We start from the raw sequence: 27,004 nt of genomic DNA, 5'->3' as shown, positions 1-27,004 counted from the left end.
AAATATATTCTCCCGTTCCATAAGTTGTCTTTTCACTCTGTTAATTGTTTACATTTTTGTTGTCCAGAAGCTTTCTAGTTTGATATACTCTCATTTGTTTTTCCTTTTGTTGTGTGTGCTTTTAGGGTCATATTTGTAAAGTCTTTCTTTGCCCAGTTCTACTTCCTTAAGTGTTTCCCCTGTGTTTTCTTTTAGGAGTTTTATAGTTTCAGGACATATATTTAAGTCCTTAATCCATTTTGAGTTGATTTGGGGATATGTCAAGAGGTATAAATCTAGTTTCATACTCATATATATGGATGTCCAGCTTTCCCAGCACCACTTACTGAAGGGGCAGTCTTTTCCCCAATGCATGTTCTTGTTATCTTTATCAAAAATCAATTGGCTGTAAGTATATTGGTGGATTTCTGTGTTCTCTATTTTATTGCATTGGTCTGAGTGTCTGTTTTATGCCAGTGCCATGCTGTTTTGGTTACTATAGCTTTGTAGCATAATTTGAAGTCTGGTAGTATATGCCTCCAGCTTTATTTATTTATTTATTTATTTTTTGCTCAGGATTTCTTTAGATATTCATGGTTTTTTTGTTGCTCCATATTGTAGTGGATTGAATTATGCCCCCCCCAAACTCATTGAAGCTTGAATTGTGTCCCCCAAGTTTTATGTATTAGAAACTTAGCCCCCAGAGAACATTGAATATGGAGTCAAGGTACTGGATTCACCAGCTTTGAGATTTAATGCCAGCCTTGCTGCTTTTCAGACTTGTTTGGGACCTGTTACACTGTTCTTTTGGCTTATTCTTCCCATTTGTAATGGGAAAGTGTACCCCATGTTTTTCCCACCATTGTATCTTGGAAGCAGATACTTGTTTTGAATTTCACAGATGGGACTTTGAACTTTGGACTTTTGAGTTGAAACAAGTTAAGACCCTCGGGATGAAATGAATGTATTTGTGTGTGAAAAAGACATGAGTTTTGGGGGGACAGGGGTGGAATGTAGTGGATTGAATTATGTCCCCCCAAAACTCATTGAAGCTTGAATTGTGTCCCCCAAGTTTTACATATTAGAAACTTAGCCCCCACTGTGACTGTTAAGAGGATGGGAAATCCTATTATAATAATTGAAGGTGGAGCCTTGAAGAAATGATTGGAATATAGGTCATGCCATAGTGAATGGATTAAAAATGGTGATCAGGGGCATGATTCTGAGGGCTTTAAAAGAAGAGGGAGGAGAGTCTGTTTTGCTCTCTCTGCTTCCACCACCTTGCACTGTGAGACCCCTGGGTCACTGTCACTACCCTCAGATGGACTTTGGACTTGTCAGTCTCAGAAACTGTAAGCAATAAATTTCATTTTCTTTACAAATTACCCAGTTCCAAACATTTTGTTATAAGCAACAGGCATGAATTAACACACATATGAATGTTAAGATTGTTTTTTCTAGAAGAATGACATTGGTATTTTGATGGCAATTGCATTGAATCTCTAGAAGACTTTGAATAGGATGGACATTTTCACAATGTTTATTCTTCCAAACCAAGAGCATGGGATGTCTTTCCATCTTTTTGGACCACTTTAAATTCTTTCAACAGTGATTGGTAGTTCTCATTGTAGAGATATTTCACTGCCTTTGTTAACTTTATTGCTAGATATTTTGTTTGTTTGTTTGATTATTTATTTATTTATTTATTTATTTATTTATTTTTGGTGAATATTGTGAATGGGATTGCATTCTTGATTTCTTTTTCTGCTAGTTCATTATTGGGATATAAAAATGCTAATGATTTTTGCATGTTGATTCTGTATCCTGTGACTTTACTGCAATTATTTATCAAATATAAGAGATGTTTTGTAGAATCTTTAGGCTTTTCTATATGTAGGATTGCCATCATCTGCAATCAGAGACAGTTTGACTTCATCTTTCTTTCTCTTACCTGATTGCTCTGGCTATTACTTCTAATTCTACGTTACATAGGAGTGGTGAGGGGCCGACCCTGTGGCGCACTCGGGAGAGTGCGGGAGCGCCGCAGTGCTCCCGCCGCAGTGCTCCCGCCGCGGGTTCAGATCCTATATAAGGATGGCCGGTGCGCTCACTGGCTGAGTGCGGTGCGGCTGGTCACAAAAAGACAAAAAAAAAAAAAAAATAGGAGTGGTGAGAGTGGGCATCCTTGTCTTGTTCTTGTTCTTAAGGGAAGGTCTTTCAACTTTTCTCCATTCAGGATGATATTAGCAGTGGGTTTGTCACATATGGCTTTTATTGTCCTGAGATACATTCCTTCTATACTTAATTTTCTGAGATTTTTTATCATGAAGTGATGTTGAATTTTGTCAAATGTTTTCTCTGCATCTATTGAGATAGTCTATCACATGGTGTTTGTCCTTGATTTTGTTTATGTGATGTATCACATTTATTGACTTGTGTATGTTGAACCATCCTTGCATCCCTGGGATGAATCCCACTTGATCAAGGTGTATAATATTTTTTGATGTATTGCTGTATTCTATTTGCTGATATTTTATTGAGGATATTTGTGCCTATGTTCATCAAAGCTATTGGCCTATAGTTTTCAATTTTTGTTGTATCTCTGTCTGGTTTTGTTATCAGGGTAATGCTGGTTTCATAGAATTAGTTTGGGAGAATGACCACTGTTTCAATTTTGTGGCATAATTTGAAAAGAATTGGTATTAATTCCACTTTAAAGATGTCAAAGAATTTAGCAGTGAAGCCATCTGGTACTGGGATTTTCTTTGATGGGAGACTGCTGATTACTGCTTGAATCTCCTTGCTTATTATTGGTTTGTGAAGGTTTTCTGTCTTCTTGGTTCAGTCCTGATAGTTTATATGTGTCCAGAAATTTGCCCATTTCCTCCCAGTTTTAAAATTTGTCTATTTTTATGGTTTTTGGTTTAAAGTCTATTTTATCTGATGTAAGAGTAGCTAGTCATGCAAAATTTTGTTTTCAATTTGCATGGTATATCTTTTTCCATCTTTTCATTCTTTAGTCTGTGTATGTCTTTACAGGTGAGTTGAGTGTCTTGAAGACTGCATATAGTCGGGTCTAGTTTATAAATCTAATTTATCAGTTTGTGTTTTTTTGAGTGAGGAATTAAATCCATTTACATTTAGGGTTATATTAAAAGGTATTGGCTTACTCCTGGTAATACATCAATTTTTGTTTTGATGTTTAAAATTTCTTTTGTTCCTTTCTTCCCATTTTATTATTTGTCTTCCATGTTTGTTTGTTTGTTTGTTTGTTTGAGGTGGTTAGATAAAGTTTCATTCTCTTTAGTTTTTTTTTTTTTCTACTAGTGGGTTTTGTTATTTCTTGTGTATTCATGGTAGTGATTATTGTTTTTCAGATTCTGGATGCAATACTCCCTTGAGAATATCTTATAGGGCTGATCATATGGTGGTGAACACTTGCAGTTTTTGTTTGTCTGGGAAATATACTATTTCTCCCTTGTTTCTAAAGTATATCCTTGCTGGATATAATATTCTTGGCTGGCAAATTTACTTTTATTATTTTGAGTATATCATCCTGTTCTCTTCTGACCTGTAGAGTTTCTGTTGAGAAGTCTGCTGTTAGTCTGATGGTGGCTCCCTGAAAGGTGATTTAATACTTTTCTCTCACTGTTTTTAAGATTCTCTCCTTGTCTTTGAGCTTTGCCAATTTGACTATGTAATGTTTCTCAGAAATGAACTTTTTGGATTGACTAAGTTTGGGTTGGGGATCTTTGAGCCTCCTGGATCTGAGAGTCCTTATCTCCCCTGTACCAGGGATGCTTTCGGGTATTATGTCACTGAATATGTTTTCAATGCCTTTCCTTTTTCCTCCTCTTCTGGAACACCCATGATTAGGATGTTTTGTGCCCTTCAAGTTGTCTGGTAGCTCTCTTAGGTTTTATTCATTTTTAAAAATTCTTCATTTTTTCCTTTCCTTTTCTTTCTTTCTTTCTGTCTGCCTGGGTTATTTTGAAAAGACTGTCTTCAAGATCTGAAATTCTTTCTTCTGCTTACTCTAGACTGCTGTTTAGGATCTTGGTTGTGTTTTTATTTTACTGAATGAATCCTTCAGCTTCAGGAGCTTTGCTACATTTTCTTTTAAGGCATTAGTCTCTTTGTACATTTCCTCCTTCAGATCCTGGATAGTTTTTCTCATTTTGTTGTGTCATCTAACTGAACCTTCATGTATCTCATTGAGTTTCTTTAAGATTGTTGCTCAGAATTCCTTTTCAGTGATTACAAGGACTTCTTGTTCTATAGGGTTCAGTACTTGAGAATTATTATATTCCTTCAGTGGTGTCATATTTTCTTCATTTTCTTTTTTCTTTTCTTTCCCTTTTTTTCATATTTCTAGTAAGTCTACATTGGTGTCTAGTCATCTGGTAGAGCAGTTGCTTTTTTTAGTACTCTGGAGTGGGCTTTGTAGAGATTGAGTTCTTCCTGTAGATGTGTTTTATAATGACAATTGAGGGGGGTGTTTTAATATCGGTTCCAGACAGACACAGTAGTGGAGTCTTCATGTGTGTACTTCAGCTGAATTTAGTGTTGGAATTGCACATGAGTGCCTCTGTGGCCTAATCCCTTGGACACTTATTGGTTCCTTCCTGAGGTTAGTGACACCATGTTGGTTTCTCCAAGACATAAACAAGTTCTTCATTTCTTGGGGGAAGTGATCAAGTGTCCTGTCACTCTTTGTCTGTGTGTGACTCTGGATGTGCCTGTTGGCACCCTGGTTAACTCTCCATGACCCTGATGAGTGCACTTAGTTATACTTGTGCTCCTCAGTTTGAATGGGTGATCCTGGGCAGGTTTTCTCTTTCTTCTTTCCTATAAGCAGAGCCTCCTGGGACTTTGCTATCTTTGGTTGGGGAATGGGTCGGTGGTGATTGGGAATTTTCTTCTTTACTCTACTTGGTTATCCTGGGATTCTGTATTCTCAGAGGTTTTGCATGTGTCTTTCCCTGGATGAAGGCAGTCCTGTGAGCTGCATATTTACCTCCCACCCCCTGGTGTGCTACCACATATGACAGCATAATTCCCCCTTGGGTTGGCTACTGGTTCACAAGTCTTCACCCTCCCAACTCTTTTCCTGGGCTCCGATGGTTATTCTGTCTAAGCCAGTGAGTGGTTAGCAGGCCACCTATAAGGCAGCAGTGGCTGCTGGTGTGGCAACAAGCTGCCCTTGCAGCAGCAGTTGCTGTGACAGTGGCTGTCATGGAGCACTTGCTCTGTACTGGTGTCTACAGCAGCAGCAGAGAGTGCTGCTGTCAGCGAGGTGGCTGGTAAGTTGGTGCCATCAGTGACAGAAGAGTGGTGGGCAGAGTTGCTTCCTGGGGTCTAGTGAGGTGGCTGGACATGCTGTTGCCATCAGTTTGGGGTGGGTGGTAAGCCTGATGTGCTTTATCACTATATTTTTCCCTTTTGTGTAAATTAAAATGAGTATAATCTTACAGTATATAACATGATATTGGCATTTATTGATATAGTTGTGTGTATAACTAGTTTTTCCTTCTTTCCTTTTCTTTCTTTTTAAGGCTGAATAATATTTTGTTGTATGTACATACCACATTTTCTTTATCCTTTCATCCACTCGTGGACTTTTAGTTTGCTTCCATGTCTTTTAAAGATCCTGATTTCAGTTCTGTTGGGAATGCACCCAGAAGTGGGATCACCGGCTCATACAGTAATTCTATTTTAAACTTTTTGAGGAATCTCCATATGGTTTTCCATAGTGGCAACACTAATATACATTCCTACCAACACTGTACAAAGTTTCCCTGTTTTCCAAACACTAACTGACACTAATCTCTTGTCTTTTTGATATTAGTCATCCTAACTGGCATGAGGAGATTCCTCACATGGTTTTAATATACATTTGCCCTGTGATTAGAGATGTCAAGAATTCTATTTGGGTCTTTTTGTCTATTTTTTAATCAGGTTTTTTTTTTTTTTTGCCATTAAGTTGTTTGATTTCCTTATTTAGGATATTAACCCCTTATCAGATATATGGTTTGCAGTTGCCTTTTCATTTTGTTGATTATTTCCTTCAATGTGAAGAAACTTTGCAGGTTAACGTAGTTGCAATTGTTTGTTTTTGCTTTTGTTGATTGTGCTTTTGGTGACATATCAAAAAAAAAAAAAATCATTGCCAACACTAATGTCAAGAAGTTTTATCCTATGTTTAATTTTTTCTCTCTGTCTTTTTTATATCTACTACAGGGTTTTTCTTTGTGATTTCCATAAGGCTTGCATAAAAGTTCTCATAGTTATAACAGACTATTTTAAGCTGATAAAAACTTAACTTCAATAATGTAAAAAAGTCTAAACTTTTACCCCCCCAAACCTTATGTTATTGATATATCTATTACCAAATTTTTGGTTATAGTTGTTTTTTAATACTTTTGATTTTTTTGGGGGGGTGGGGGATTAATGAAAAATATTTATTTCCATCCATAAAACACAATTTTTAATTCAATATAACTTTTACAAGTATCTATGTGCCTATTGTGTTTTAACTTTTATGCTAGGATTAAAAATTTATACACTAACATTACAGTATTACATTATTCTATATTTGTCTATATATTTAACAGTGAGGTCTATACTGTCAAAAGCTTTCATATTGCTGTTGGGTGTCCTTTTATTTCAACTGGAAGAACTCTGTTTAGCACTTCTTGTAAAGCAGGTTTAGTGGTGATAAATTCCTTTAGCTTATCGGAGGAAGTCTTTATTTTTCCTTCATTTGTAAAGGACAGTTTTGTCAAATTTAGTGTTCTTGGTGGACAATTGCTGTTGTTTTGGATATGTCATCTTATTCATCTGTGGCCTGCCAAGTTTCTGCTAAGAATTCACTGATAGGCTTGTTAGGATCCCACTGTATGTGAGGAGTTGCTCTTGCTTCTCCCTTGTTCCTTTTTAAAATTCTCTTTCCCTTTGATTTTTGACAATATGATAATGTATTTCAGCATAGATCTTTTTAAATTTAACATATTTGGAATTCTTTGGATTTCATGAATCTGGATATTCATTTCCTTTCCCAGATTTAGGAAGTTTACAGCCATTATTTTTTTAAATAGTCTTTCTGCCCCTTTCTTTCTCTCTTTAACTTTTAAATTTCCATAATTCATATATTCACTTAATTGCTGGTGTCTCATAAGTCCTGTAGGCTCTCTTCACTTTTTTTCCTTTTTTAAAAAATTTTATTCCTCTGACTGTAAACTGTCAAATAGTCTTTGAGTTTGTCCATCTTTTTTCTGCTTCATTGAGGCTGCCATTGAAACTCTCTTTTGAAATTTTCAGCTCAGAATCATTGTATTCTTTAGCTCCAGAATTTTTTAAGGTTTCTATCTCTTTGTTGAACTTCTCCTTTTGTTCATATATTGCTTTTCTATTTTATTTAGGTGTCTATCTGTGTTCTCTTGTAGCTTGCCAAGCTTTTTTAAGATTATTATTTTGAATTCCTTGTCAGGCAGTTCATAGATATTATTTCTATAAAATCAATTACTGGAGGTTTATTTTGTTTCTTTTATGGTGTCATATTTCTCTGATTCTTCATTATTTTGGTGTCCTTACATTGATGTTTGCGCATTTGTGTAAATAGTCACCTCTTTGAGTCTTTACAGACTGGCTTCCACAGGGAAAGTCCTTCAACAATAAGTTAGGCTAGAGATTCTGGATGGGCTGATTGGCAGTGTCTACAGGTGGGCTAGTTGGAAGTATCCATGGGTGAGTCTGTGGCTGCAGTCTGCAGGTGGGAAGGTAAGCTTGGTGCTGGAATCTTTGGTCTGGTGAGCCTGGTGCTGGGGTCTGCAAGTATGAGCCTGCTACTGGGGGCTGGCTGTTGAGATCCACATACTGGTTTTTTAGATTTCTCAGCCCTGTTCTTTGTACTTAGCTACCCCTAGGTGATCCAACAGTGCCAATTCCCTTATTGTTCTGAGTTAGGAACAACAGAGGTGGGCCTTTTGGATAGTGCTTTGAAAGGTCAGGATGTTGGATGCTCACTTTACTCTTTCTTTCCTCACAAAAGAACTTGCCAGCTAAGTGGATCTCTGTCATCATGACACTGTGCTGGTTTGGGGAAGGGGCAAATTAAAACTGTTCTTCTTACCCTTTTCAATGCATCTTTTCTCATTTCCGTTCTTCACCAGAGTGCTGTAGTCTCTTATTTTAATTCAGAATCTTTCATAGATGTAATTTTATCTACCAATATTTGTTAAATCAGTGTTTCTATGAGGAAATGAGGGCTAGAATGTATTTCATCACCTGGCTGATGTCCATAGGATCTTTAAAAAAAAAAATTCTAGTTGAATAAAAGGCTTTTTGCAAGTCCAAACATTACACTGGGGAAAATAAAGTAAGTAAAAAACATGGGTGAAAAACTAAGGATTTTTGACCTTTTTTTAAAAAAATCACTCTGAAATGAAAACTAATCATGAGCAAGAATGCTGGATGTTAGTAGCAATGAGAGTAACTTGTAGCTTGAGGCCTTCTATGGTGGAAGATCATTATCTTTGCATTCTTGTCATTTATTACAAAGCCTGGAATGTGGTACAGCTGAAGAATGCTTGGCCATTGTGTCTAATTAAATGGAATACTACTCAGCTATAAAAACGAATGAAATACTGCCATTTGCAATAACATGGATGGACCTTGAGAGAATTATATTAAGTGAAACAAGCCAGGCACAGAAAGAGAAATAGCACATGTTCTCACTTATTGGTGGGAGCTAAAAATAAATAAATAAATTGACACACACACACACAAAAAAAAACTGGGGGGGAAGAAAAAAAACTGGGGGGAAGAAGACATAACAACTACAATTCCTTGAAGTTGCTATGACAAGCAAACAGAAAGGACATTGTTGGGTGGGAGGGGGGAGAGGCAAGAGGGAGGAAGGTTTTGGTAATGGGCCACAATAATCAACCATATTGTATATCGACAAAATAAAATTTAAAAACAAACAAAAAATCAAATAACTTTCTTTGCACAGTGACGCATATTTTTCCTCCATAAGGAAAAAACTCAATAATGTACAACAAAGAGATCATATACTTTGGGGCATATACAAAGTGCTGTGAATAACAGAGGAGTGAGGTTCTATGTCAGAGATTTCTGAGAGGCTAAATCAAGTGTGTGATTTTTAACTGGTTCACTAGGTATGAATAAAATGGACTTGCAGTATCATGTGGATAGGATATTTTAGACCTGGGTGAAAGAAGGAGTAATCTTTAGTGAAGAGGTCCATTGGTGTGAATGCATAGACAAGAATGCATTTTCTTTTATATGTTTAATAGATCCATCCTCTTTACTGATTTTATAAGCCTCATTTATAACTTGAGAAACACAGTGAAAGGAAATTAAAATATATTTTCATTTCTCAAAAGAACACATACAAATATCCAACAGGCATATGAAAAAATACTCAAAATCACTAATTATCAGAGAAATGCAAATCAAAACCACAATGAGATATCACCTCACACCTATTATCAAAATGATTTATGATAAGAAGTGTTGGTGAGAAGGTGGAGGAAAAGAAACCCATTGTGTTAGTCCATTTCTGTTGCTTATAACAGAAATGCCTGAAATTGGGTAATTTATAAAGAAACAATATTTATTTCTTACAGTTTTGGAGGCTGGGAAGTCCAAAGTCTTGGGAACATAATTAGCAAGAGCCTTGTTGGTGGTAGTGACTCTTCACAGTAAAGCAGAGTGTCTCATGGTGGATGGCAGAAGCAGAGAGGGGGACTAACTCGTCACTCCTCCTTTTAAATCCCTCAAAACCTCACCCATGACCACCATTAAAGAATCAATAGATTAATCCATTTACTTGGGCATGGTCCTCACAATCTAATCAGCTCTTCAAGACCCTGCCTATCAATTACCATAATAGGATTTCTCACCCTCTTCGCACTGTAACAGTGGGGATTAAGTTGTGGGAGTACAGTCAATCCACGACACCATTGTGCACAGTCAGTGCGAATATAAATTAGTACAGCCATTATGGAACATAGTGTGGTGGTTCCTCAAAAAAAATGTAAAAAGAACCCACTACTGGGCATCTATCAACAGGATATGACATCAGTATTTCAAAGAGATATATATATATTTTTTTGTCTTTTTCGTGACCTGCACTCAGCCAGTGAGTGTACCGGCCATTCCCATATAGGATCCAAACCCGCGGTGGGAGCTTCGCCGCGCTCCCAGCGCCGCACTCTCCCGAGTGCGCCACGGGCTCGGCCCTCAAAGAGATATTTTCACTCCCACGTTCATTGCAGCATCACTCAGAATGTGCAAAATATGGAATCAATCCGAGTGTCCATCAACAGATGAATGGATAAAGAAAATATGTTATATATACACAATGAAATACTGTTCACCCTTATAAAAGAACAGAATCTTGTCATTTGCAGCAACATGAATAAACCTGAAGGACATTATGTTAAGTGAAATAAACCAGGCACAGAAAGACAAATACTGCATGGTCTCACTTACATGTGGAATCTAAAAAAGTTGAACTCATAGAAGCAGAGAGTAGAATGGTGCTGCCTAGGCCTGGGAGCTAGGGAAAGTGAAGTGATGTTGGTCAAAGGTTAGAGAAAGTTTCAGTTGTAAGATGAATATGTTCTAGGAATCTAATGAACAGCATGTGGACTATAGTTAATGATACTGTGTTGCATACTTGAAATTTGCTAAGAACATATATCTTAAATATTCTCATTACACACACACAAAGATAACAATGTGAGGTAATGTATGTGTTAATTAGTTTCGCTGTGGTGATATCATTTAACAATGTACATAAAGTGTCATATACACTTGAAATATATAAAATTTTTGTCAAGTATTTGTCAGTAAAGCTGAAAAATTGTTTTTAACCATTTATTTTGATGTCTGAATATACTGAGACTCTTATTTTTCATTGTATTTATTTAATTTAAGGTGCAGAGAAATAAACATTCCTTAGGCTCAAACTTAATATATAAGTACCCTGTTGGAAAATCTAAAAGCAAGACAATATTTGAAAGCTAAGGTTTTTGAGCTTCAAGGATGTTATTAAAGAAAAGAATCTACAAGATAATAGTTTTTTAAATTTTAAAAATATGGACCTAAATATATCAAATGTCCTAAAAAACTAAGATAATACCAGAGCACTCTATAAGTTTAGAAAGTGTCAAACAGATGACCTAGTTATTTTTAATTAAATTATACAATGATGATAATTTTAAGATGATAAGCTAGTAAATGCTCTTAAGTAACTTTGTGACTTACCCAAGATGAACGAGGATAAAATCATACATAAACCATAAAACTGATTATCCTTTATCTTGTTCTCTTTAGTCATCATAGACAATATATAGTCATTATAATGTTTAATGAGTAATGCTGCACTGCTGTAATTTTAGCTTCTATCTTTTCACAAAGCTGTTAATCCTCTTATAAATCTTTCCTCCAGTTGATCAGCTGTGGGATGGACACAGGGTTAGGCAATCAGTCTTGCGTGTATTAGTTGAAGCTTATGGTATAAGCTATAACCTGCAAATGAACTGATGATACAAGGAAATCTGTGTACAAGGAAAATTGACATCAGAATGTCTATTCCTAACATTAGAATATCTTGGGTCCCAATATGGCTAGAAAAAAGTGTTAGTTTTGATTTTTTTCATTTGTTTTAAACCCAGTGATTGAAGACTTGAAGTGGTTGTTATTTCCTTTATCAGAAGAAATAAAATACAAAATGTAGCATAGAAGAAAATCATGGGCTTTACATTAAGGAAGATCTGTTAGTTTCTTCCTTGTTCTCTTTCTCTCTCATTCACTATTTCTAACTTTATTTTACAAACTATTATTGAGCACCCATTGTATGATAGATTCCCAATAGGCATGAAAACTGCTACACAGTAGCTGAGTGGCTATGTCCATGTAATACAACTTCTCTGCATGTGAGCCTCCTTATTACGTTTTAATTGCAGTGAATAGTGAGATGATAGGGGTCAAGTCAATATAATAGGATAGCAGGTAGACCAATTTTACCTTTATGTTTTCAAACTATGAGATGTCCAAATTACTGTTTAATTTCCAGATTAACACCAGATTAAAAGCATATGTTAATATTGAGAAATCATACCAAATATTTTTTATCATAAACTCTTTCTCTACTGTGTTTTAGCAACTTTATTTCTCTCCCACTCTTCATAGTCAAGCCTTTGAATTTAGTTTGAGTCTCAATTTCTTTTTCTTCACTTACTCTTTCCTTCTTAAATGCATGGCGTGACCCTTCTCATTTCTGTTAAAATGATATTTGCAAGGTCTATCACTCCTTATTCCAATTACAATTTGTCTCTCTGAGTCACTGACATTCTTTTATTTATTCAGTGTTTTAAAGTAACATTTCTACAGTGTATACTAGGTGTCGAATTGGGGATATACTGAGTAATATAATGGTAAATACCAAAGAAACAGTCCTTGTCTACACTGATTTTGTAGTCTACTTACATTTTGTATTTTCAGTGTCTTTTCTGTAACTACTTTTTTTGCATTGACTCTTCTTTTAATTAAACTTTTTATTTAATGGAAACTGTAGATCCACATCACATTTTAAGAAAAATAAAAGAGGATCTCAAGTACCCTTTGCCTAGGTTTTCCCAACAATGACACCTTGCAATACCATAGTACAATATCACAACCAGGATATGGACATTTATATGGCCAAGATACAAAATATTTTCACCACCACGAACATCCCTCCTTTTGCTCTTTTAAAGCCACACCCATGTTTCTCCCATTCTCAACCCTTATTCAGCCCCTGGCAACCACTAATCTGTTATCCATTTCTATAATTTTGTCATTTTGAGAATGTCATATCAATGAAATAATACTGTACACAATTCTTTGTTGTATTTTCTCTTGTGTGGTCTTGAGGTCTGTCTCAGTAGAGGGACTATAAACTCTAGCCCTGACTTGACAGGGCTCCAGCAGATTTGTTTGGGAATGTTTACAATGTGCCTTTCATGGGATATTTTTTATGCTGGCAGATGACCTAAGTGCCTAAATGCCCAACCCATGATTAAGTTTCTCTCTCTCACAGAAAACTTGTTTATACTGACAGATGCCTTCATGACTCTTATCTGACCTGTGTCTACTTTACTTCTATCAGGACAGCCACTCTCTAGAACAGCCTTGACTGGGAGAAAAGTAAGATCTAGGTGTGTCATTCAGGTGAGACACAGAGGAAGTAACACAACAAAACACATGAAATAAGCAAAGTAGTTTATTACTTACAGGTCCACAAAAGAAGAGGGGTCCTGACAAGACTGATGGGAAGGTCTCATGGCAATGTGCTCAACCAGCAGGTGAGGAGTGAAAGAAAGAGAAAGAGGACCTATGGGACAGTAGAGGACAGCCTTTATTAAGATCCACGGGCATTAACCACAGAGAAAATATCTATACAGGATTCATTAGAGGAAATGAGAATGGAATTTAAACATTTCAGTACAAAATATCCAATCAAATGACAGAGATTGGCAGAATAGATATAAAAACATGATCCAATTATAGGCTGTCTACAGAACATTCACTTCAGATACAAAGACACAAATAGATTGTAAGTAAAAAGATGGGAAAAGGCATTTTATACAAATATACTAGAGAGCTGGTGTTGTTATGGAAATATCAGATAAAATAGTCTGTAAGTCATAAAATGTTACAAAAGACAAAGAAGAGCATTATATATTAATAAAAGGTTCACTATGGTGAAAAGGTATAACTATTATAAATATTTTTAAAACTAATGATATACCATAACTTGAAGTAAGAACTGACAGAACTTGAAGGAGAAATAGACAGTTCTATAATAATAGTTGGAGGCTTAAATACACTACTTTCAATAATGGATAGAATTACCAGACAGAATATAAGTAAGGAAGCAGAGGACTTAAACAACACAGTAAACTCATTAGAAGATCTAAGAGACACATGTGAAACACTCTACCTAACAAAAACAGCATATATATTCTTTTCAAGTGCACATGGGACTTTTATCATGATATACTATATGTTAGGCAACAAGTTAAGTTTCAATTAGATTTTAAATGGTAGATCTCATACAAAGTATCTTCTCAAACCACAACTGAATGAAATTAGAAGTTAATAACAGAACTAATCCTGGAAAATTCACGAATTTGTGGAAATTAAACACACTCTTAAGCAACCAATGGATCAAAGAAAAAAATCACAAGAGACATTAGAAAATACTTAGAGATGAAAGAAAACAAAAACATAACATACCAAAATTTATGTGACAGCAAAAGTAGTGCTCAAGAGGTAAATTTATAACTATAAACACTTATATTAAAAAACAAGAAAGATCTCAAATCAACAACCTAACTTTATAACTTAAGTGATTTTCTGGTCATTCTAATGAACTATTGAACCTGAGGGGATAGTGGGAACCCCCAAATTTGTAGTCAGTTGATCAGAAGTGATGCTTGCAGCTAGTATATGAAGTAAGGACAGGCAGTCTTATGGGAACGCTCCCTTTCATCTGGGAAGTATGTTCCAACTCTGAGTAGTTAGTGTAAGAATTATATTGCACTCACTTTGAGAAAAATTTTCCTAAGTGTAAGGATTTCAAACACAGATAAATCAGAAAATACGACATAATTTACTAATCTTCAGAATGATTTTTTTACTTTTTCACTAAATAAATAATCATAAAAAATGTAAAATCTTTATTTAATAGGTAGAAAACTTTTACATTTGAAATTGCACACATAGTATTACTAACACTTGATGGGATTTGTTGGAATATGTTTTCCTGATTGTCTTTCTGAGAATAGTTGCATAATCAGAAATTATCTATAACAATATTTTGAAACAAAAATTAATGAGTTTTTTTCAGAGCAAGTTTTAAGAAATATGTCAAATAAAATGCATATAATTTAACTGACAGCTTGAAGTATCAAAAACTGAGCTGTTGGATAAATTGTTAGTGTGCCTGAGATTTTCTAACATTCTAACCCAGTTAGAATTTGCAATTAAGAATAAATGTTGTGTGCTTTTAAGCAGAATATTTGCTTTTTAATCAATATGAAATTTAGAAGTTTGCTTTGAAATTGTTTCATTTGGGAGAAGAGACAGTTATATTTTGATACACAGGTCATAAGATTTTTTTTTTTTTTTTTTTGAGCTCAGTATTCTGTAATTTGTTTTTCTTTTCTTAAGGAAAAAAATTTCCTTTCTGTAAGGAAACTAAAGGCTTATTTCCTGAAAGTCTGTATATGTATCCCAGATGTTCAGCAGCTGAGAGGAGATCCTTGTCATATAGGAATTAATATATATAAATTTGGTGATGGTGTTATTATTTATAAATTCAAATAAAAGCTGGATGCAATTATTATATATGAAATAATTGGTCACCAAGTTGTATTAAAATGATAACAAAGAGCTATTTGTTAAATGTAAGAACATTAATAGAGCCTTAAAATTTTTATGGAGATTAACACTGCTAAATTGCCTCTGTTCTAATATAAAAGGGTAAATTAATGTTTCATAGCAAATTGTTTTATGAGAATAAGTAACAGCTCATCTGTAAGAATATATAAGCTAACTTAAAAAAATGAAATGGTATTTGTATGACTCTAGAAGAAATAAATTATAAATTAAATGAACAAAAAAGGAAGGGGTGATTGAAGATTATAACTGTGGCTTGACCAAACAGAGTAGAGGGTCTGTGGGAACACAGGGGCCTGATTAGACTAGGGAGTGCACAAAGGGCAAAAGCTTTATGTGCACAGGATCAGAACTACACATGCTGAACACAGCACAAGCTGAAAACAGCAAAACTGTTCTGATTGTTTAGTAAGGAACACTGAGATCATTCTTTGTCCTGTTCACACACTCCTTTCTGTACTTCTTTTGATACTATGCTTAGTTTGTTACATAGCCAAAGTCTTGGCATTACAATAAAAGACGAGACAAGCCCGAGCTCGGGGCTGCACCTACTCTCTCCTTTCTTGTGGAAGTTAGCTTGGTGTAGTCCCTCTGGGCCTCTCATTGCTGTCACAGAGTTGGGCTCTGAGTAATCCTTGCATCTCTGTCACTGAGAGGATAGTGACAAGGGTCCAAGTGAAACTCAAATGTTTTTACTCCACTCCCCTGTATCTCTTGACATTGAGAGTCCTAAATAGGGAACCACATGAAGTTCAATGAGTTCTGCCTTACAGGTAGGTCTACAATGGTTTTGGAAGACATTTGTGCCACAAACATAAAAAGACATCAATATGAGGAGTCATTTAAGATACATAAAACAACTCAAATGAGGCTTATTGCTTGACAGAGCTTCGGAATACTGCTGGGATTTTGCTTTTCTTACAGACTCAGGTCAATTATAAATCTATGTTGGTTAAAAAGCCAATTATAAATCCATGTCAGTTATAAATCATGCAGTTGTAGATACACAAGGTCTTCCCTCCCCTATAGCGTGGCATCACTTCTTGTAAAGGACCACTTCATGGGAAATTCTGAAAACTACGTTTCCTATCTCCATGCATGAGCAGGCCTCAAGGTATTCCGTTGCTTTATTTGCTCTTCTTTGTCCTCTTTTGTTGAAGAAACAAGAAGAGAACAACAATAAAATTATCAATAGATACCAGATGGGTTTCAGAATTCAGAAATCCTGAGAATGTAGTAAGACAATGAATGTAAGAACCTGTATTGCATAACATCTCTGTCAGGGTCTGGGGCAACATCCTGTAATCAATCAAGCCTTTTAATAGTTTTTAGTAAAATATATGAACATTTACACTAACTAGGATAAATACACTATGAATAAATTCATATTTTTTTCAAGGCAGCTTTGCCTCTAAATAAACTTTGCCAAATTTTCAGTTTTCATGTATTTTGGATTTCAGAATTTTGGTTCAATACCTATGTACTTGTACTATTATTGTTACTCTTCATGTTATCACTTAATCTTCATAATTACCCCATGAGTAAAGTTTTATTATCCCTTGTTAAGAATTGTATAAACTCACCTAGGGTCCTACAGCTAGTAAATTATGAAGTAAGATTTAAAACCACGTGACTTAAATGCATATGGTACCAACAACTGAATTACATTCTTCTGCAATACTATTAAGACCTGAATATATTTAACAACATATATGCAACAAACATAACCGAAAGTTTAGTTTAAGAAAATAGTGTACAGTTTTAGGAGAATTATTCTTCCAGTTGGTAAATAGTAGCCAAGATAATGAATTAATAGAAAGTTCTACTATTTTCTTGGCTAACATGTATTACAATTATCAGAGGTTACCCAAACAGGTTATTGTTAATTTGGTTCATTTTCAGGTCTTGTGATTAAAGATGGGAGTATGGGACTCAGAAGTGTTTCCCTGGCAGAAGAAAAGTGGAGTTGTAAAAGAAGGTAGAAATGTGTAGTAGAACTTGACTTAAGTGGAAATCATTGTTAGTGGTTCTTTTATATATCATGAGGGGCTTAAGTTAAATGAAAAGAAAAAAGGAAGGTAGGGAAGTTCAAATGAGGCTAAACCTTCTAAAGAAAAGTGAGGTAAATCCTCAGTTGAGTCCAGAAATGGCTCTAGTAGAAGCTGGATAATTATAAGAAGGTGTATGTGTGTAAGAATCTGAGGGCATGGATTTGTCTGAAGATGTGGTTACCTTATTCTGCAAGGTTGTATATCTTTAAAGAGAGTTTAGATTTAAAGAAGTAGGTAAATATTCTAGACACTGCTCTAGGTAAAATGGTATGTTAACAAGCATGCAGTAGAAGTTCATTAATATCCTCACATCAAAGATCACTGGTAACACATCTATAATTGACTGCAGGTGAATACATTGACTTAGCACAATGAGGGAGAATGTATAGGACAGGGAGTCTGGGGGGTATCATTAAGGGTATACTTGAAAGTACTTATAGGATTTGAGTTTATATTAGGTGATTTTGAGAAGAGTTCAAGTAAGCAGCCCTTTGATTCAGATTGGATACTCTCAAGATATAGGGATAATTTAATGATTCATTCTTGAATAAATCTTACCTAAGTGGTTGGTGGAATGAAACTAGGCTAAAGCTGCAATAGGCAAAGGAGCCACAGTAAATCATGTTGTAAGATCCCACCACAGTAAATAGTCATAGACAATTAACCTTAGAAAAGCCAGTTTGTAGAATACAGCTTTAAGAAGAATGCTAACCATAAAGAAGTCTTTTTGTAACCTTGGCTTACAGCATAGCTTGAGAGAAAGCCGTAGGACTTAATGCTTAGGAAGAACGAGATAGTAAGAGCTAATCAGGAACTTGGTGAATTATCCATTCTTCCTTTGGAGTCACAGCTGCCTGGGAACAAAACAGCGTCCAGCTTATGGGAACCAGAAAACACCCACATTTCAAAGATGAACGAAAGAATTACAGAACCAGATGAAAGAGTTACAGTACCAGATCTGAAATAAAGAAAACCCAGAGCCTGCAAAATTTCACATAGCAGCTTTCTGATGGGACTTACCTTCCCCTTTTGTTTCTTGCCCTCTTCCCTTTAAAAACCATTGCTGAGGCTCTAGAACCTCTGAGACAGTTTGCAGCCAAACTGTCTTCCAGGTTGAGCTTCTTGATAATAAAGCTTCCAAATCTCATATCGACATTGTACTCTAGAGTCCTTTATTTCCAGGTGAAGGAGCAGCCATTCTTGGTTACCGGTTTCAATATTAGCAAGGATAGAGGAAAGATGTTTGTGGCTTGAACAATGTTCTTGTTTTTAATTCAGGCATAATTACCAGTTGATTTTATTTTGTTCTTGATCCATCAGGTCACCGAGGGGCCTTGTGTGAATTGGTGTTCTGTGAAAATGTTTACATGCAGTAGAAGGTCAAGGACTAGCTGTAAGTCCAGCTCCTAGCACCAAGTCTAACTGATAGTGCCAAGCCATTTTCCAGATATCAGGGGTTGCTGTTCTATTTCTCAAACTAAAGAAAGATAGCTAGAGTTTAAAAGGACGAGATGATTTGGAGGAAGAACTAAGTGGAATCCACCATCAACCAAGGTGTAGGAATGATTGTGCTTGCTTGGTGCTGTTGAAAGTAAAGAAGAGTTATTTCAACATCAGAATAAGCTATTTCATTGGTTTTGAAGTCAGAAAATATATTATGCCATCAAAGTGCTGGGTGGCAGTTTACGGACTAAGACATGTAGAAAAGAACAACATTAATTTTATTTTGTAAACTTTCTTTATAAAAGATTTTCTATTTCTTTTTTAAAAACATACATTTTATAGTATATATTTAAAGTGTACAACATGATGTTATGGGATACATATTGACAGTGAAAAGGTTACTATAGTGAAGTAAATTAACATATCCATCATCTTACATAGTTACCCATTTTTTGTTTGTTTGTTTTTGTGACAAGAACAGTGAAAATCTACTCATTTAGAGGTCAGGGATAATTGAGTGGATAATTGGGTGGAGGACACAGGGTATAATCACAATTTGTGGTCATGGACATGCTGCCAATATGGATCTGGCCATCACATCTTAGGCACGAGTGGTGACAATTTGCTTTGTACTCCATGAATATACATAACCAATAAAAACAAAACAAAAAGGAATTCCAAATATAGCACTATTTTGTTACCTATACTCCTCATGTTGCACATGCCATTCTGGGAAACAGTATGGAGGTTTTTAAAGAAATTAAAAATAGAACTGCCGTGTGACCTAGCAATCCCTCTTCTGGGCATGTACCCAAAGAAAATGAAACCATCACCTCGTAAAAATATCTGCACTTCCATGTTCATGTCCATTGCAGAATTATTCACAATATCCAAGATACAAAAACAACGTAAGTGTCCATTGACAGGCACACGGATTTTCTGTCTATTTCTGATGTGCGTGTCAATATAGAGTAAAGCAATACATGCTAATAGCTAAGAAATCGGATTTCCTGGGTTCAGATTAGGGCACAGTAAGGTACTACCTGGATAATCTATAACAAATTCAACTCTACGCCTATGTTATATTATTTGTAATATGATAATAAAATATAAAATACAGTAACTATTTCATAGCATTGATTTCAGGAATGATATAGCACTTAGAACTGTTTAATCATTGCCAGCTTATATTATTATTTCTGTGATTATGTTCACATTTAGCAATTAGAAAAATAGGTCTAATACTCATTATGTTTCAAAACAAAGAATCATAGAGAGAAAAGATAATATTTGAATTAAATAGCAATAATAAAGAGCAAAACTAAAAAATATATATAAGCCTCCAACCACATCAAATGGTCCTCATACTTACAAATTTCTTCACTATGGAAAACGACAACTAGACCTACAGTTTTTTTTACAGAGAAAGCTATGCTAGGTTGCCCAGCTCCATTTACACTCAGAGAGGGGCTGGGCTGCATACAAGTGAGGGACCTTGTTATTACCTTCACCTCAAAGAGAATCATAACTTCAGTTTTTGAAAATTGTAGCCAGTCACTCCCTATATACTTTCTTTTCCAAATTCACAACTGTAAAAATCAGGGGGACTAGGGGGAAACATCAAGTTACCTGTCACACAAAATCTTTAAACTAAAATCATCACTTAAAATTATATTCGATTAAAATACATAATCTATAAATAACAATCTTGGAACTTACAGTCATATCTGAATAGCATAAAAAAAGCAAATCCTCAGAATATTCCCAGAACTGTCTGGGCAAATAGAAGACAATTTATAACAATCCAGTGAGTTACTCGATTACCAAACATCAAAAAGTGTTTAATGATCTGGTGGAGAGGAAAAGCACTAAGAATATATAGTTTTGGCATGAAGAGGAACTAGATACCACTTTGCCCATTAATATGCTGAATTGATAAAATGATCCCTAGACAAAGTTTGATAAGAATTTCATAAATAAAATTCAGATAAATGGAATAAATAGATGATGAAACCTGGAAGAAAATATTTTTTTTAATGAAATGAAAGAATAAGAAAAAGGGCTAGGAAAAGCATTCTAGACAGAGCCAAAACTGCCCTCCAGTCACGGGTATATTCTTTAACAGAGTGAATCATTCTGCATACTTATTCAGGAATATATCTGAAATAGTCTGTCTTCCTGATTGAATGGCCTCAAAGCCACTGAGTTTCCACGCTCATTGGTTTCAATCTCTTTCCTTTTCTCTGAAGGTCATTGTAGGAAATTGTCTTAAATGTACTGAATACAAATCTTACCCCTTGTATAAATTTGTAATATCATTCCAGTTTTTATTCTTATCACAGTATATTCCTCAAATCAGAATAGGCTAACATATATGAATAAAATATAAGAACATATCTGGTTTCTTATTTTTGTATAATGCTCAGATCCTAGTCGGACAGTTACAAAGAACTGAGCTTGTGAATTGCCTGCAGTTCTGTCCTCCAAAATTTGCTCTTCCTTCTGTGGTTTTTTTGATCAATAAATCACACTTACTGTCCTCCTATTGCTCAATTCAGAAACACAGATGTAATTTTTTAGAAAGACAATTATGAGTGACTTAAAATTTGAAATAATGTAATGTCACTCCTCAACACTGTCAAAAGAATTTTCATCTCACTTAAAATCCAAATTTCTTACTTTGGCTTACAGGGCCCTATATGATGTGGCTCTTGGCTCTTGACTTTCTCTCTGACCTCATCTTTTAACACTCTCCAGGTCATTCTCTCCACACTAATCACGCTGGCCACCTTGTTGTCTCTCAAACATACCACAGTGCCTTTGCATTTGTTGTTTCCCCTTTAGCCACATGGCTTGCTTCCTCACTTAAATATATCCTTTTCAGAGAGGCCTTCCTTATTCACTTTATCTAAAATAGTAGCTTCATAATGCTATCTACTTACTTTGCTTCATTTAAAATCCAGTTGCACAGATTTAAAAGCAGATGTATAAATCTCCACCTTCTTACTTTGCCAGAAGCTCCTGAGAGGACTTATTAATGAGCTGTGCTGGTAAATTTTTAACATCTGGCTCCCCAAAAAAGGAAAAAAAAAAGTCAGAATAGCATTTGTTGGTTTTGCGATTTTAAGTTACCAACTGAGCATGAAGTTGGGAAGAGATACTAACAACTGGCTTTCTAGTTAGCGTGGGTCAACTCCAGTACAAAAGGGAACCATAACATTAAAGCAACTTGAAATGTTGGAACCTGTGCTTTACAGCTTCTGTGGAGAGTCTGCAGTGGACTGTGCAGGAGGAAGAAATAACTACTGTCTTGTTAAATCACTGAAATGTTGATGCTTTTTGTTACTATAAAGTAACCTAGCCTATCTGGATTTATGCAAATATGCTTGGGGGCTGGGGACATCAATCTGGCTCTAAGATTTTCAGTAGTCAGGCAAATGGCATTGTTACACAATTCACAATTTAATCCATTTTCTGTTGCTAATAGCAGAATATTTGAGATTAGGTAATTTATAAAGAAAATAATTTTAGTTAGCTCACAGTTCTGGAGGCTGGGAAGTCCAAGGGCATGGTGCTGAATCATAGCATGGCAGAAGGTCAAAGGAGAAGTGTACATATGCAAAGGGGAAAAACACAAGGTGGGGGGGGGGGAGCTCACTTTTTATTCATTCCAGCAAGAACTCATCCAGTCTCACCAGTGGGAGAACTCATTCACTACCTTGAGAACTGGCACCAAGCCACCCAAGAAGCTGTAGCCTCCATGACCCAAACACCTCTCCTTGGGTATTCATATCTTAAAGGTTCCACCTCCCAACATTGCCACACTAGGAATTAAGGTTCTAACGTAAGTTTTGGCAGGGACATTCAAGCCATAGCAAAACAGGCCTTGTGATTAAGAAAACAGAGATTGCTTGGAAGAAGAATTTTATATATGGTGATAAAACCAGTAGAAATTCTCCTGAAAATCCTCAAATAAGAGGACAATGTCTAATGTAATAAAGCTAATAATAGTTAATTACACTTTTTGCTTACTATGTTTTGGAAACTGTTCTAAACACATTATCTATGGACTTATTTCATCTTATTCAACCAACAAACCCTAGAGGACTGTGCTGTTATTATCTATAATTACTGCTATAGAAAATGAGGTTGGTGTTTGAGGATTTTTCCCATGCTCAAATAGCATGTTAGTTAAGCAGCTAGTTAGGAGTTTTCAAGATGTTTTACTTTTTGCTATAAAAACGAAAAACAAAATGTATACAACTTTTCTCTTTGATCCAGAAAAATATAAAATCATAACCGTGCATCTCCCTAAAAGCATTAATTCTGCATTAGAGTAAAATATAAAACAAGTCCTTTAGACTTAAAATACATGGTTTTTCAGAGGATCTATTTTATAAACCATTTCTTTCTGTTGATAAGAGAAGCTAAAAATACCAAATATTTAAATTTAGGTTGTTAAACAATGAACCTACCTGCTAACTAATCTTAAGAGACACAACAGTAAAACTGAATTTGATTATTGTAGATGTAGAAAATTTCTTCAGTGTTTTTTCTGCAACTGCACAAAACTTTCCAATGTAAAAGCATGATTTTTTTACATCATTAATTATCTACAGATACATCCGAAATATATTCTTTAGATTATAAACAAGAAAACTACTTCAATCAAGAAATGTTTTTGGAGAAAACAGCGTTATTTCATATATGTTTTACTTAAGTTTTACATTACCATTAAACATTTTTCTCTTACTTTTTTTTCTCCTAACTGCTATTAGGGAAAAAAAAGAAAAAAAAAATTGTTTTTCTCAGATGTATACTATGATTTATTATCTCCTTGTGCAAAACTTAGATGGTATATATTTAAAGTAACAAAATATATGAAAGTGATTTTGACATTTTAAAACATAAACATTATTACAAAGCTTTTAATATAACAGTAAACAGGAGAAACTTAAATATGAATTTCTGCCTCTAGAGCACATGGTCTTACTAAGAACTACTTATATGTTGTCATGTTTCTAAATATAACCTATGGGGTAATACATGCTAATATAAAAATTAGTGAAACATTAATCTGTGCATTTATTTGTCCTAAACATCCAGCTATTACTTATGTCCCCAAAATAATGATTTGCTCCAACTGACACATTCTCTGAACCCTCTTGCAGCCAATGAGAGAAATTGTCAAGGTCAAGGACCAAGTTATATGAGCTCAGGCACCTCAATTTCTTCAGGTGAAGCAAACTCATTGAAAGTATAGGAATTTAGGAGGTTCTTTGGTCTAATTAGTAATAAACTCATACCAATTTGCTTTTCAGCCTGTCTTTATTAAACTTCCATACTTAAGTGTCTGCTGATTTGTAATATGTAAGCACATAATTGTCATACACTAATAAAATTAAGAAAATAAATTATGAAGTAAAATTTTTCTTTGCTAAGCTCTAATTACAAATTATGTGAAATTTCTTGGCAAGTAGTAGACTGAGTTAACCGCTAATCTCAGCAGTTCTTGTTATAAATGTCATGGTTTTGTAGAAGAATTGATTCCAGGATATGACAAAAGGCCAAGGACAAATAATATCTCTTTGTCAGAACTTTAAATCCAACACAAGCAGGAAAGAAAGGTCCAAAGATTCCAATTCCAAATGAATCCTTTGGCAAAAAGTCCTTTCTTATTATTCATAGTAAGCTGCTTTTATACAAGATTTAATGTTCAGCTCTGCTCTGTAGTTATTCAACTGCAAACACCAGCCCCATAAAAATTAGCCCAAATTATAATTTAATTCAATGAACAATTCAATGGAAAGAACAGCTTTTTTGTGTGTGTGTTCTTTGGCTTTTTGCTTTTATGAAATGGAGAAAAGGGGAAGTTTAAAACAAAAATAAGGTAAGATTGTGTCTTAGTACTTTACATACAACAAGTGAAGAAATAAACAATTAAAAAATTTCATGTTCATGTTGTATGAAAAATATTACTAGTTTAAGCATTCTCTATGTTGAGACTGGAATAGATCTTTAGCTAGACAAGTGGTAAAATTATACAGGAGTGAGTTCCATCCTACCCAATTTATCCAGTCTTTAAAGATTGCAACATATTCTCTTGCTCTCTAATCCATCAACATTGTTGATACATTTCTATAATGGCTACTGATTAATGACTTTGATTCAGACTGATTCAGACTTTGATCAAAGCTTCTGTAATGTATTGGCACATTGCATTAAGCTTAGTACATGGAAATAGTAGCAGAGCGATCACTATAGATGTCTTTACTGACATCCATTTCAGTGATTAGAGTAAGTCAATCATGGTAATGCATTCTTCCTTACCAGTGATTTGTTAAAGAGAAAACAAAAGAGCAGAAAACCCATCCCTCTGCCCTCCTATTTGAAGCAATCAGTGAGAATCTTAAATGGTGAAAACTAATACTTGCAATATCACTAAATTAGTTATATCATGGAGTTAATCCAGTTTTGGCTGGGCCAACTTGATACTAAATTACAGATGCAGTTATTAAATCCATTGAACTTCATGTTCTACTACCCTATTCACAGACCCTCAGTGTCCTTAAATGGAAATCCAACTGTCTCTTTTGGACGGAAAAGCAGCGGGGAGGTAGCTGGGTTTTCAGGGCTTAGAGGATGTTAAGCCAGGCATCTGCACTTCTCAAAGACATGGAAACACCTTTGTCTGAGACTGAGAGGAGATGACCTCTACCTAACATTCTCTCCCATTCTGTGAAGGATATAGCTTTCTGATTATTCAGGAAATGATCTGCTGCCAAGCAGCAGATACTATGAAGGGAAGGGTCAGTGCTAAATTACTGAATGCAGAGGAGTTTCACTGCCTGATGGAGCTGAATTTGAACTTCAGCTCTTCCAGTGACTAATTATCTGACTTCAAGCAAGTCAATTTTTTCAACCTTAATGTTTTGTTCCTAAAAAAATATTAACGCGTAGATTTTAATGGTTTGCATAAAATGAGAACATATGCAAATGTAAGCAGCACGTTTCTGGGCACACACTTTGAGAGTTTCCCCAAATAGATTCCCAATTCTGCAGAGTTGATTTGATTCTTGACTCTTAAAAAAAGAGTAAACTCTATTGTGAACTCTATCGAAGCAAAGCCACTGTTATGAAGTGTGGCAGGTGAAAATGACCACAAATTCTTAGACACTGTTTCTACCAAAAGCTTGGGTTTATGTCTTTCTGCATGAATGTTGAGGGGTTCTGGAACTCCTTTGACCACTGGAACAGGGCAGAGGAAATATTCTTCCAGTTTGTGGGCCCGGACATTAAGAGGCTGGTTGACATCTGTTTCCTCTTCCTTGGAATACTCTTTTGTGGAGACTTGACTGGCATTTAGAGATATCACAAGGAAGGATCTGAAATCACTAAAAGTTGCCTAACTAGGTCCCAACTATTCTAGCCCCCAGGCATTTGAGTTCCTCTGACCGATGGTCCAGATATTTTTGTGGAGCAGAAATCAGTTGTCATAGTAAAATCTGTCGAAATTTCAATTTTTTAAACCAAGAAATCAGTGACATTTTAAAACATTAAGTTTTAGTGTTTGTATGCAGTAAAAGATACCCGAAATATGGGATGAGAGATTTTTTTCCCCTAGAGATTAGATGTTAAACAGCTATTGAAAAAGCTGGGCAAGCAGAGGTCTAAAAGAGGGAGTTAGAAGATGAGAGGAATGTTTACCAGAAGAAACCCACTGGTTTGGGTGGACAAGTTGATATTGGCAGGCAATTCTGAGAGCTATGCACTTGCAGCTGCTGAGGTGGGATCCTGAAGGGGGCAGGTATTAGAGAGGTTTATGGGAAGATATTGCCTCCATGTGTGACGACTGCTTCTGTGTCTCTGAGGATCCTCAGTTGAGTATCTAGTGGTAGATCTATCAGGGCAAGTCTTCAAGATGAAGGAGTGGATATAGAAAGAAGGGAAGTGAGAATAAGCTAGAATCTAGGGGCATATTTGCATCAGTCCTCCACTATCTGACCTGGAAGACCTTCACATAAGAATAATTATGCTTAATTTCCTCTTTAAAATCT

At 35.3% G+C, this 27,004-nt stretch overlaps 1 pseudogene; it reads right to left on the bottom strand.

The window, feature by feature from the left end:
• Positions 1 to 18,652, bottom strand: part of LOC134381715 (uncharacterized) — a 56,233-nt pseudogene extending 37,581 nt beyond the window's left edge.
• Positions 18,653 to 27,004: the final 8,352 nt, after the last annotated feature.

The sequence above is a fragment of the Cynocephalus volans genome, chromosome 7 (genome assembly GCF_027409185.1).
Source record: "Cynocephalus volans isolate mCynVol1 chromosome 7, mCynVol1.pri, whole genome shotgun sequence".
In the NCBI taxonomy this organism is placed as follows: Eukaryota; Metazoa; Chordata; class Mammalia; order Dermoptera; family Cynocephalidae; genus Cynocephalus; species Cynocephalus volans.
Note: the sequence above shows the minus strand (reverse complement) of the source record. Positions and strands in the feature narration are given on the sequence as shown.